The sequence below is a fragment of the Chlorocebus sabaeus genome, chromosome 9, assembly GCF_047675955.1.
Source record: "Chlorocebus sabaeus isolate Y175 chromosome 9, mChlSab1.0.hap1, whole genome shotgun sequence".
Classification (NCBI taxonomy): domain Eukaryota; kingdom Metazoa; phylum Chordata; class Mammalia; order Primates; family Cercopithecidae; genus Chlorocebus; species Chlorocebus sabaeus.
This window is the reverse complement of record NC_132912.1, coordinates 26,804,264-26,812,340: the sequence shown is the minus strand read 5'-3', so window position 1 is coordinate 26,812,340 and position 8,077 is coordinate 26,804,264. Positions and strand designations below refer to the sequence as shown.

General features: G+C 44.6%; 1 pseudogene; it reads right to left on the bottom strand.

The window, feature by feature from the left end:
• Window positions 1–1,794: 1,794 nt before the first annotated feature.
• LOC119618864 (small nucleolar RNA U13) lies at window positions 1,795–1,891 on the bottom strand (annotated as a pseudogene).
• Window positions 1,892–8,077: the final 6,186 nt, after the last annotated feature.

The following is an 8,077-nucleotide window of genomic DNA, read 5'->3' as shown; positions in this document are numbered from 1 at the left end:
CTCAGATCCTACTTAATCCTCAGCCAAGTGTGCTGTGTATGAGTAACCCGCATAACCACACATGGTAGTCCTGGATAGCGCCCAGGTAACACGTATATGTATTGCACAATTTTCCTCAGTAGACACCTGACACTGTTGTTTTCTTGATTATCTCCTCTCTCCGGAAACTTCCCACGCCAACCTCAGGGTGGTTCAAATAGTTTCGCTGCTGCTGTTTGAACATGCCCCTACTGCCAAAAGTGATAAGTGGAAAGAAGATGAAATTCAAGCTGATGGTTGGGCATGGTGGCTCACGCCTGTAATCCCAGAAATTTGGGAGGCGGAGGCAAGAGGATCACTTGAGCCCAGGAGTTGAAGACCAGCCCAGGCAACAGGGCAAGACCTCATTTCTTAACAACAACAAAAAAATCAGGCATGGCGGGTGAGCCTGTAGTCCCAGCTACTTGGAAGGCTGAGATGGGAGGTTGAGGCTGCAGTAAACCACAGGGAGCTGCACTCCAGCCTAAGCTGCAGAGAGACAACCTGTCTCAAAAGAAAAAGAGGAGGAAGAAGAAAAAGAAAGAGGAAGAGGAGGATGGACGCCCGTGGCTCATGCCTTTATCCCAGCACTTTGGGAGGCCAAGGTGGGCGAATCACAAGGTCAGGAGTTCGAGATCAGTCTGACCAACATAGTGAAACCCCATCCCTACTAAAAATACAAAAATGAGCTGGGCATGGTGGCACATGCCTGTAGTCCCAGCTACTCGGGAGGCTGAGGCAGGAGAATCACTTGAACCCGGGAGGCAGAGGTTGTAGTGCGCTGAGATAGGGCCACTGCACTCCAGCCTGGGCAACAGAGTGAGGGTCTGTCTCAAAAAAATAAATAAATTTAAAAAAGAAATTTAACTTGGAATAATCAGATTTTCTTTTTGCGAGATATGGGTTTGGAATGGAAGGATTTCAATCTCAGATTGGGCTTCTTGAATGCAGTAGAAGGGAAAACTTGGGATTTGCATTTACCACGCTCTCCACCATTTAGAAAGGGCAGCGAAAAAAACCTTTTTGCAAAGAAACAAGACATTTATTGAGAATGCTGCCTGGGTTCCTGCTGTTCTTCCAAATGATTCATTCCAGTACTTTCTTTTTTTTTTTTTTTTTTTTGAGACGGAGTCTCGCTCTGTAGCCCAACCTGCAGTGCAGTGGCGCCATCTCAGCTCACTGCAAGCTCCGTCTCCCAGGTTCACGCCATTCTCCTGCCTCAGCCTCCCGAGTAGCTGGGACTGCAGGCGCCCGCCACTATGCCCGGCTAATTTTTTGTATGTTTTAGTAGAGACGGGGTTTCACTGTGTTAGCCAGGATGGTCTCGATCTCCTGACCTCGTGATACGCCGGCCTCGGCCTCCCAGAGTGCTGGGATTACAGGCGTGAGCCACGGTGCCCGGCCCATTCTAGTACTTTCTTAGGACTGATTACTGATTGCATTTCTATTTCTGAGTTCTTTATGCCTGAATTTTTATAATAAAATCTTTTTTTCTCCCACCCTCAACTGATGATAGCTTGAGTTGTTTTCTGTAACTTCCAACGAAAGAAATACTAACTTTATGTGGATTGTCATTTGTCTCTAGAACTTTTTTTCAGAGACTAGGTCTCACAGTGTTGCCCAGGCTGGAGTGCAGTGATATTCACAAGTCCAATCATTTCACACAACAACCCCAACTCCTGGGCTCAGGTTCAGTCTCCCGAGCTCTTGGCTCCTGGGCTCTTGGCTCAGTCTCCCGAGTAGCTGGGACCACATCGAACTTTTATTTTCCCCCTACATCAGATGGGTAACATGCCAACATCCTAACAAGGTTTGATGGAGGCACATCTTACACATAGTGTGAAAACCCAATCATCATGAACTATGAAAGAATCAGAACTTTTAAATGTGTTTTTTTTAGTTGTATCAGAGTTCAGTCAGGAAACAAAAATTACTATAGCTATTTCAAGCAGTAAGGGATTTATAAAACCATTGGAAGAGTTTGATACTCGAAGTTCAGGGAAGACCATCAATAGCTCCCAGTTCACCACTAGGCTCAGAGAATGAGGTACTTGTTATACCTGGCTAGCTTAACTGCTCCAGAAACTGCTCTGTTACAAATGCTTACAATATCTTACTGAAGTTGAAAAGGGAGGTGGAGAAGGAGATGTTGGAGGAAATGTTGGTTCAGCAGCTTCCAAAATTAACAAGAGATTTACTCATCTAATAACTATACTGGCCAGGCACGGTGGCTCATGCCTGTAATCCCAGTGCTTTCAGAGGCTGAGGTGGGTGGATCACGAGGTTAGGAGTTTGAAACCAACCTGGCCAACATGGTGAAACTTGTCTCTGCCAAAAATACAAAAAATTAGCTGGGTGTGGTGACAGGCACCTGTAATCCCAGCTACTTGGGCAACTGAGGCAAGAGAATTACTTGAACTCAGGAGGCGGAGTTTGCAGTGAGCCAAGACCATGCCACTGCACTCCAGCCTGGACAACAGAGCAAGACTCCATCTCAAAAAAAAAAAAAAAAATACCACGGCTGGGCATGGTCACTCATGCCTGTAATCCCAGGACTTTGGGAGGCTGAGGTGGTTGGATCACTTGAGGTTAGGAGTTTGAGACCAGCCTGGCCAACATAGTGAAACCCCATCTCTACCAAAAAATACAAAAATTAGCTGGGTGTGATGGCACGTGACTGGATTCCCAGCTACTCAGGAGGCCGAGGCATGAGATTCACTTGAACTTGGGAGGTGGAGATTGCAGTGAGCCAAGATCATGCCAAATTCACATGTGGAAGTCCTAACCCCCAGTACCTTTAAAGATATTACTAAGATAAGATCTTTAGGGTGGGGCCCTGATTCAGTATAAATGTTGTCCTTATAAGAAGAGGAAGAGACATCAGGGATGTGGGTGCAGGTGAGGGCACAGTAAGAAGGCAACTATCTACAAGCCAAGAAGAGAGACTTCAGGGAGACTCACCCCGCACACTTCTTGATCTTAGGCCTCCAGCCTCCAGTCTGTGGTATTTTGTTATGGCAGCCCTGGTAGAGTAATATACTCCTCCCTACCCTGTTTTCATGGAGAAGGTGGTCACGTCACATAGTGGTGGTGGTGGTGGGTGCCTGGGGTGGCAGGGGTTGAGGAGGCAGGCAGGTTTAGGGGGAAAACCCTGATTGCCTGACCCCTGGTTTCTTTCCATTAGTTCTCACTGCCACTCTACATTCTGGTCTGTGGACCACTCACTTCCAGTGTAATGTTCTAGGATACCATATCGTGAATTAACTTTTTCAGAAGTCTGAGATTCTCAGGATGCGGTGTGCTAGATAATAAGATCAGCAATTATGTACCAAAATAATCCAAATTATGATTTCGCCTGGAACATCTCTTAATTCTTCTGAAGTGAGTCTTTATGATGGCTAGCAATCTGCTATTTCTGAGCAAGATACAGAAATTTCAATTTCTCTTCATGCATATGTGCCGAATTTTCAGTTACACACGGTTTTTCATGACCAAATTGATTAGTCTGAGTAGACATCCATGAAATGAAATGTGCAAGGTCTGATTTACAGTTTTAGCCCTAGGAATACATCATTAGGTATATACAGCCACTGTTTTTCCTTATTCTGTTGGGATTCTTTGAAAGGCATTTCAGTATAATTTATTTGTACAAAATCCACAGAAAAATACTAACTCAATAAAGAGTATAAAGGTGCACATTACGGGAGAGAAGTTAAACTGAAAAAGTTAGCGTGATGCCCTTAATTTAGTGTCACAGTGTCTACCTGCAATTCTTTTCTTTTTTTTTTTTTTTTGAGATGGAGTCTTGCTCTTGTTGCCCAGGCTGGAGTGCAATGGCATGATCTCAGCTCACTGCAACCTCCGCCTCCGCCTCCCGGTTCAAGTGATTCTCCTGCCTCAGCCTCCTGAATAGCTGGGATTAAAGGCACCTGGCACCACGCCCAGCTAATTTTTGTATTTTTAATAGAGACAGGGTTTCACCATGTTGGCCAGGCTAGTCTCAAATTCCTGACCTCAGGTGATCCGCCTGCCTTGGCCTCCCAAAGTGCTGGGATTACAGGTGTGAGCCACTGCACCCAGCCCTACCTGCAATTCTTAATGTTAACTCTTGAACTTTTAGTCGCTTATACTTTTCACCATACATCAAAGGCAACAGAAATACGTAGTTTTCCCTTTTTTATTATTTGAAGCAAGGAATTGTTTCCCTACTTGCATTTTCTTTGTCCAGCTTCATCGAGATATACTTAAGTTATTTATTTATTTTGAGACAGGATCTTGCTTTGTCACCCAGACTTAAGTGAAGGTTTGCCATCATAGCTCACTGCAACCTCAGCCTCCTGGGCTCCTCCTGCATTAGCCTTCCGAGTAGCTAGGGAAGCCACCATGCCCAGCTCAGAGGTATAACTTAGTTGCAATAAAAAAGGCACAGATTTTTTTTTTTTTTTTTTTTTTTTTTTGAGGTGGAGTCTCAGTCTGTAGTCCAGGCTGGAGTGCAGTGATGTGATCTCGGCTCACTGCAACCTCTGCCTCCAGGTGCAAGTGATTCTCTTGCCTCAGCCTCCTGAGTAGCTGGGATTACAGGTGTGCGCCACCACGCCCGGCTAATTTTTGTATTTTTAATAGAGATGGGGTTTCACCACATTGGCCAGGCTTCTCTTGAACTCATGTCTTCATGTGATCCACCTGCGTTGGCCTCCCAAAGCGCTGGGATTACAGGCGTGAGCCACCACGACTGGCAAAAGGCACAGATTTTAAGTGTGCAATTCAATGTGATTTTACAAATGTATGTAGTTATGTAACCCCCAGTACAGTGATGATACTGAATATTTCCATTACATCTAAAAGTTCACTTGCATCCCTTTGGTGTCACCCCACCACTACTGCAGCCTTTGGCAAAGTCTGATCCGATTTCTATCTCTGTAATTTTGCCTTTTCTAAAATTTCATAGAAGAGGAATCATACAGTATGTTATTTATTTATTTATTTATTTATTTATTTATTTATTTATTTTTTTGAGACAAAGTTTTACTCTTGTTTCCCAGGCTGGAGTGCAATGGTGCAATCTTGACTCACCACAACCTCTGCCTTGTGGGTTCAAGCAATTCTCCTGCCTCAGCCTCCCGAGTAGCTGGGACTGCAGGCGTGTGCCACCACGCATGGCTAATTTTGTATTTTTAGTAGAGACGGGATTTCTCCATGTTGGTCAGGTTGGTTGCGAACTCCCAGTCTCAGGTGACCTGCGCACCTCAGCCTCCCAAAGTGCTGGGATTACCGATGTGAGCCACCGTGCCTGTTTTTTTTTTTTTTTTTTTTCTTTTGAGATAAGAGTCTCCCTCTGTCACCCAGGCTGGACTGCAGTGGGGTGATCTCAGCTCACTGCAACGTCTGTCTCTTGGGTTCAAGCGATTCTCCTGCCTCAGCTGCCTAAGTACCACGCCCAGCTAATTTTAGTATTTTATGTTTAGTAGAGATGGGGTTTCACCGTGTTGGCCAGGCTGGTCTCGAACTCCTGGCCTCAAGTGGTTCACCCACATTGACCTCCCAAAGTGCTGGGATTACAGGTATGAGCCACTGTGCCCAGTTCGTGCCTGGCTACTTGAAAAAATACATACATTTGGTAGAGACAGCCTGTTGCCCAAGTTGGTCTCAAACTCCTAGGCTCAAGTGATCCTCCTGGCTCAGCCTTCCAAAATGCTGGGATTACAGGTGTGAGCCACTGCGCCCAGCCTTTTGGCTTGTTTTAAAAACTGGTTTGTCATCTTATTACTGAATTTTAAGAGTTGTTTGTGTATTAGGGTACAACTCCTTTATCAAGATATTTGTTTTGCAGATATTTTCTCCCAGGTTTTGGTTTGCCTCTTCTTCCTTCTTTCCTCTTCCCCTCGTCCTCCTCCTCCCCACTCTTTCTTTTCTCCTCCTCCTTCTTCTCCTTCCTTCTCCTCCTCCCTCTCCTCTTCCACCTCTTTCTCCTCCCTTTCCTCCTCCTGCTTTTCCTCCTCACCTTTAAGGCATGAGGGATAAGTTCTTTGAGTGAACTTTACATGAGCCACAAATATTTGTACAAGGTTGCACTATCCACTGGATTTTGGAAATATCACTGTATTAGTCCGTTCTAGCACTGCTATAAAGAACTATCTGAGACTAGGTAATTTATAAAGAAAAGAGGTTTAATTGGTTCATGGCTCTGCAGGTTGTACCAGAAGCATAGCGGCTTCTGCTTCCGGAAGGCTTCAGGAAGCTTCCGATAATGGCGGGAAGGCAAAGAGGAAGAGAAGTGTCTCACGTGGCAGGAGGGGAGCAGGAGGCAGGCGGGGAGGTGTCATACACTCTTATTTTATTTTTTAGACATGGTCTCCCTCTGTCACCCAGGCTAGAGTGCAGTGGTGTGATCTTGGCTCACTGCAATCTCTGCCTCCCAGGCTCAAGCAATCCTCCTACCTCAGCTTCCTAAGTAACTGAGTCAACAGGTGCTCACTACCACACCTGACTAATTTTTCGTGTGTTTTGTAGAGACAGGTTTTTGCCATGTTGCCAGGGTGGTCTGGAACTCAAGCGGAAGTAGTTCATCATGTTGGTCTCCCATTTTGGGAGTCAGGCGAGTCTCCCGCCTTGGTCTCCCAAAGTCTGGGATTACAGGCGCAAGCCACTGCACTGGGCTGCCATGGACTTTTATTTTCTTATTTTTATTTTTTTTGAGACGGAGTCTCGCTCTGTCGCCCAGGCTGGAGTGCAGCCGGCGCGATCTCCGCTCACTGCAAGCTCCACCTCTCGGGTTCCCGCCACTCTCCTGCCTCAGCCTCCCGAGTAGCTGGGACTACAGGCGCCCGCCACCACGCCCGGCTAATTTTTTTGTATTTTTAGTAGAGACAGGGTTTCACCGTGCTAGCCAGGATGGTCTTGATCTCCTGACCTCGAGATCTGCCCGCCTTGGCCTCCCAAAGTGTTGGGATTACAGGCGTGATGTCATACACTTATAACTGAGCAGATCTCAGGAGAACTCACTGGAGATCACGGGAAGAGTTCCAACAGGATGCTGCTTAGTAACCATTCACGAAAAATCTGACACATGATCCATTCACCCTTCCCCCACGTCCCACCTCCAACATTAGGGATTACAATTCAGCATGAGATTTGGCCGGGATATAGATCCAAACCATATCAATCAGTAACCTAGGAAACTTGACGGCATTTTCAGTACCCTTAGCTAAATTCCTTAACCTATCTAAGCTTAAATTTCCTTATTTGATAAAGAAGGAAAATAATATTTATATTATCTCTCAGAGTTGTGAGAAGAAATCTGACAGTACTTTTTGTTTGTATTTATCATAATTATTATTATTATTCATTCATAGCTCAACTGCATGGAAAGTACGTTGAAAATAGTAAATCAGTATCACCTCCCTAATCACTTCCCCAATGTTGTTGAAATGTGTCAATATTTGGATATATGCAAACCGAGTGATTTGTACAGTTAAACCTCAAGTAGAGACCAAGATCAATACCACATTAAATTTTAATAACTTGGATTAAGTCGTGTTTGGGTTAACGATAAATATCAAAAGATAACTATTATACCTATTCCAGATATCATGGAAAGTAATACATTTATTATTGATTTATAGACCACAGAATCCTTGATGGAGAATCTGATGGCAAGGGGAAGTTAACGCTTTTAGTAGGAAACTGAATTTTTCCTTTCAGAGGTTGAGGAGGGAAACTAGTTCCCTGGGGCCCTGAATAAGGCCCCAGTAAAGGCAATATTCAATACCTGGCAAAATACCTGGTGATGGCAATTTTTAATTTGGTTGAGTGATGTTGTTAATCCTATAGTTGTTTTGATTCTAAATGACTTTATGGAGATACATGGACATATGGATTTTACAATGATCTTTAGTTTCCTCTTCGGCCTTTGGACAACACTTTTCATAGCTGATTATATCCAAAGCATTTAATGTTCCCGTTGAAGTGAAAAGCTTGAAATATAGGGCCTTTTGAGACTATTCCAAAGCAGGTGATAAAAACAAAACAAAAATCCAGAAGCAAAAAACGAAGGGCCAGG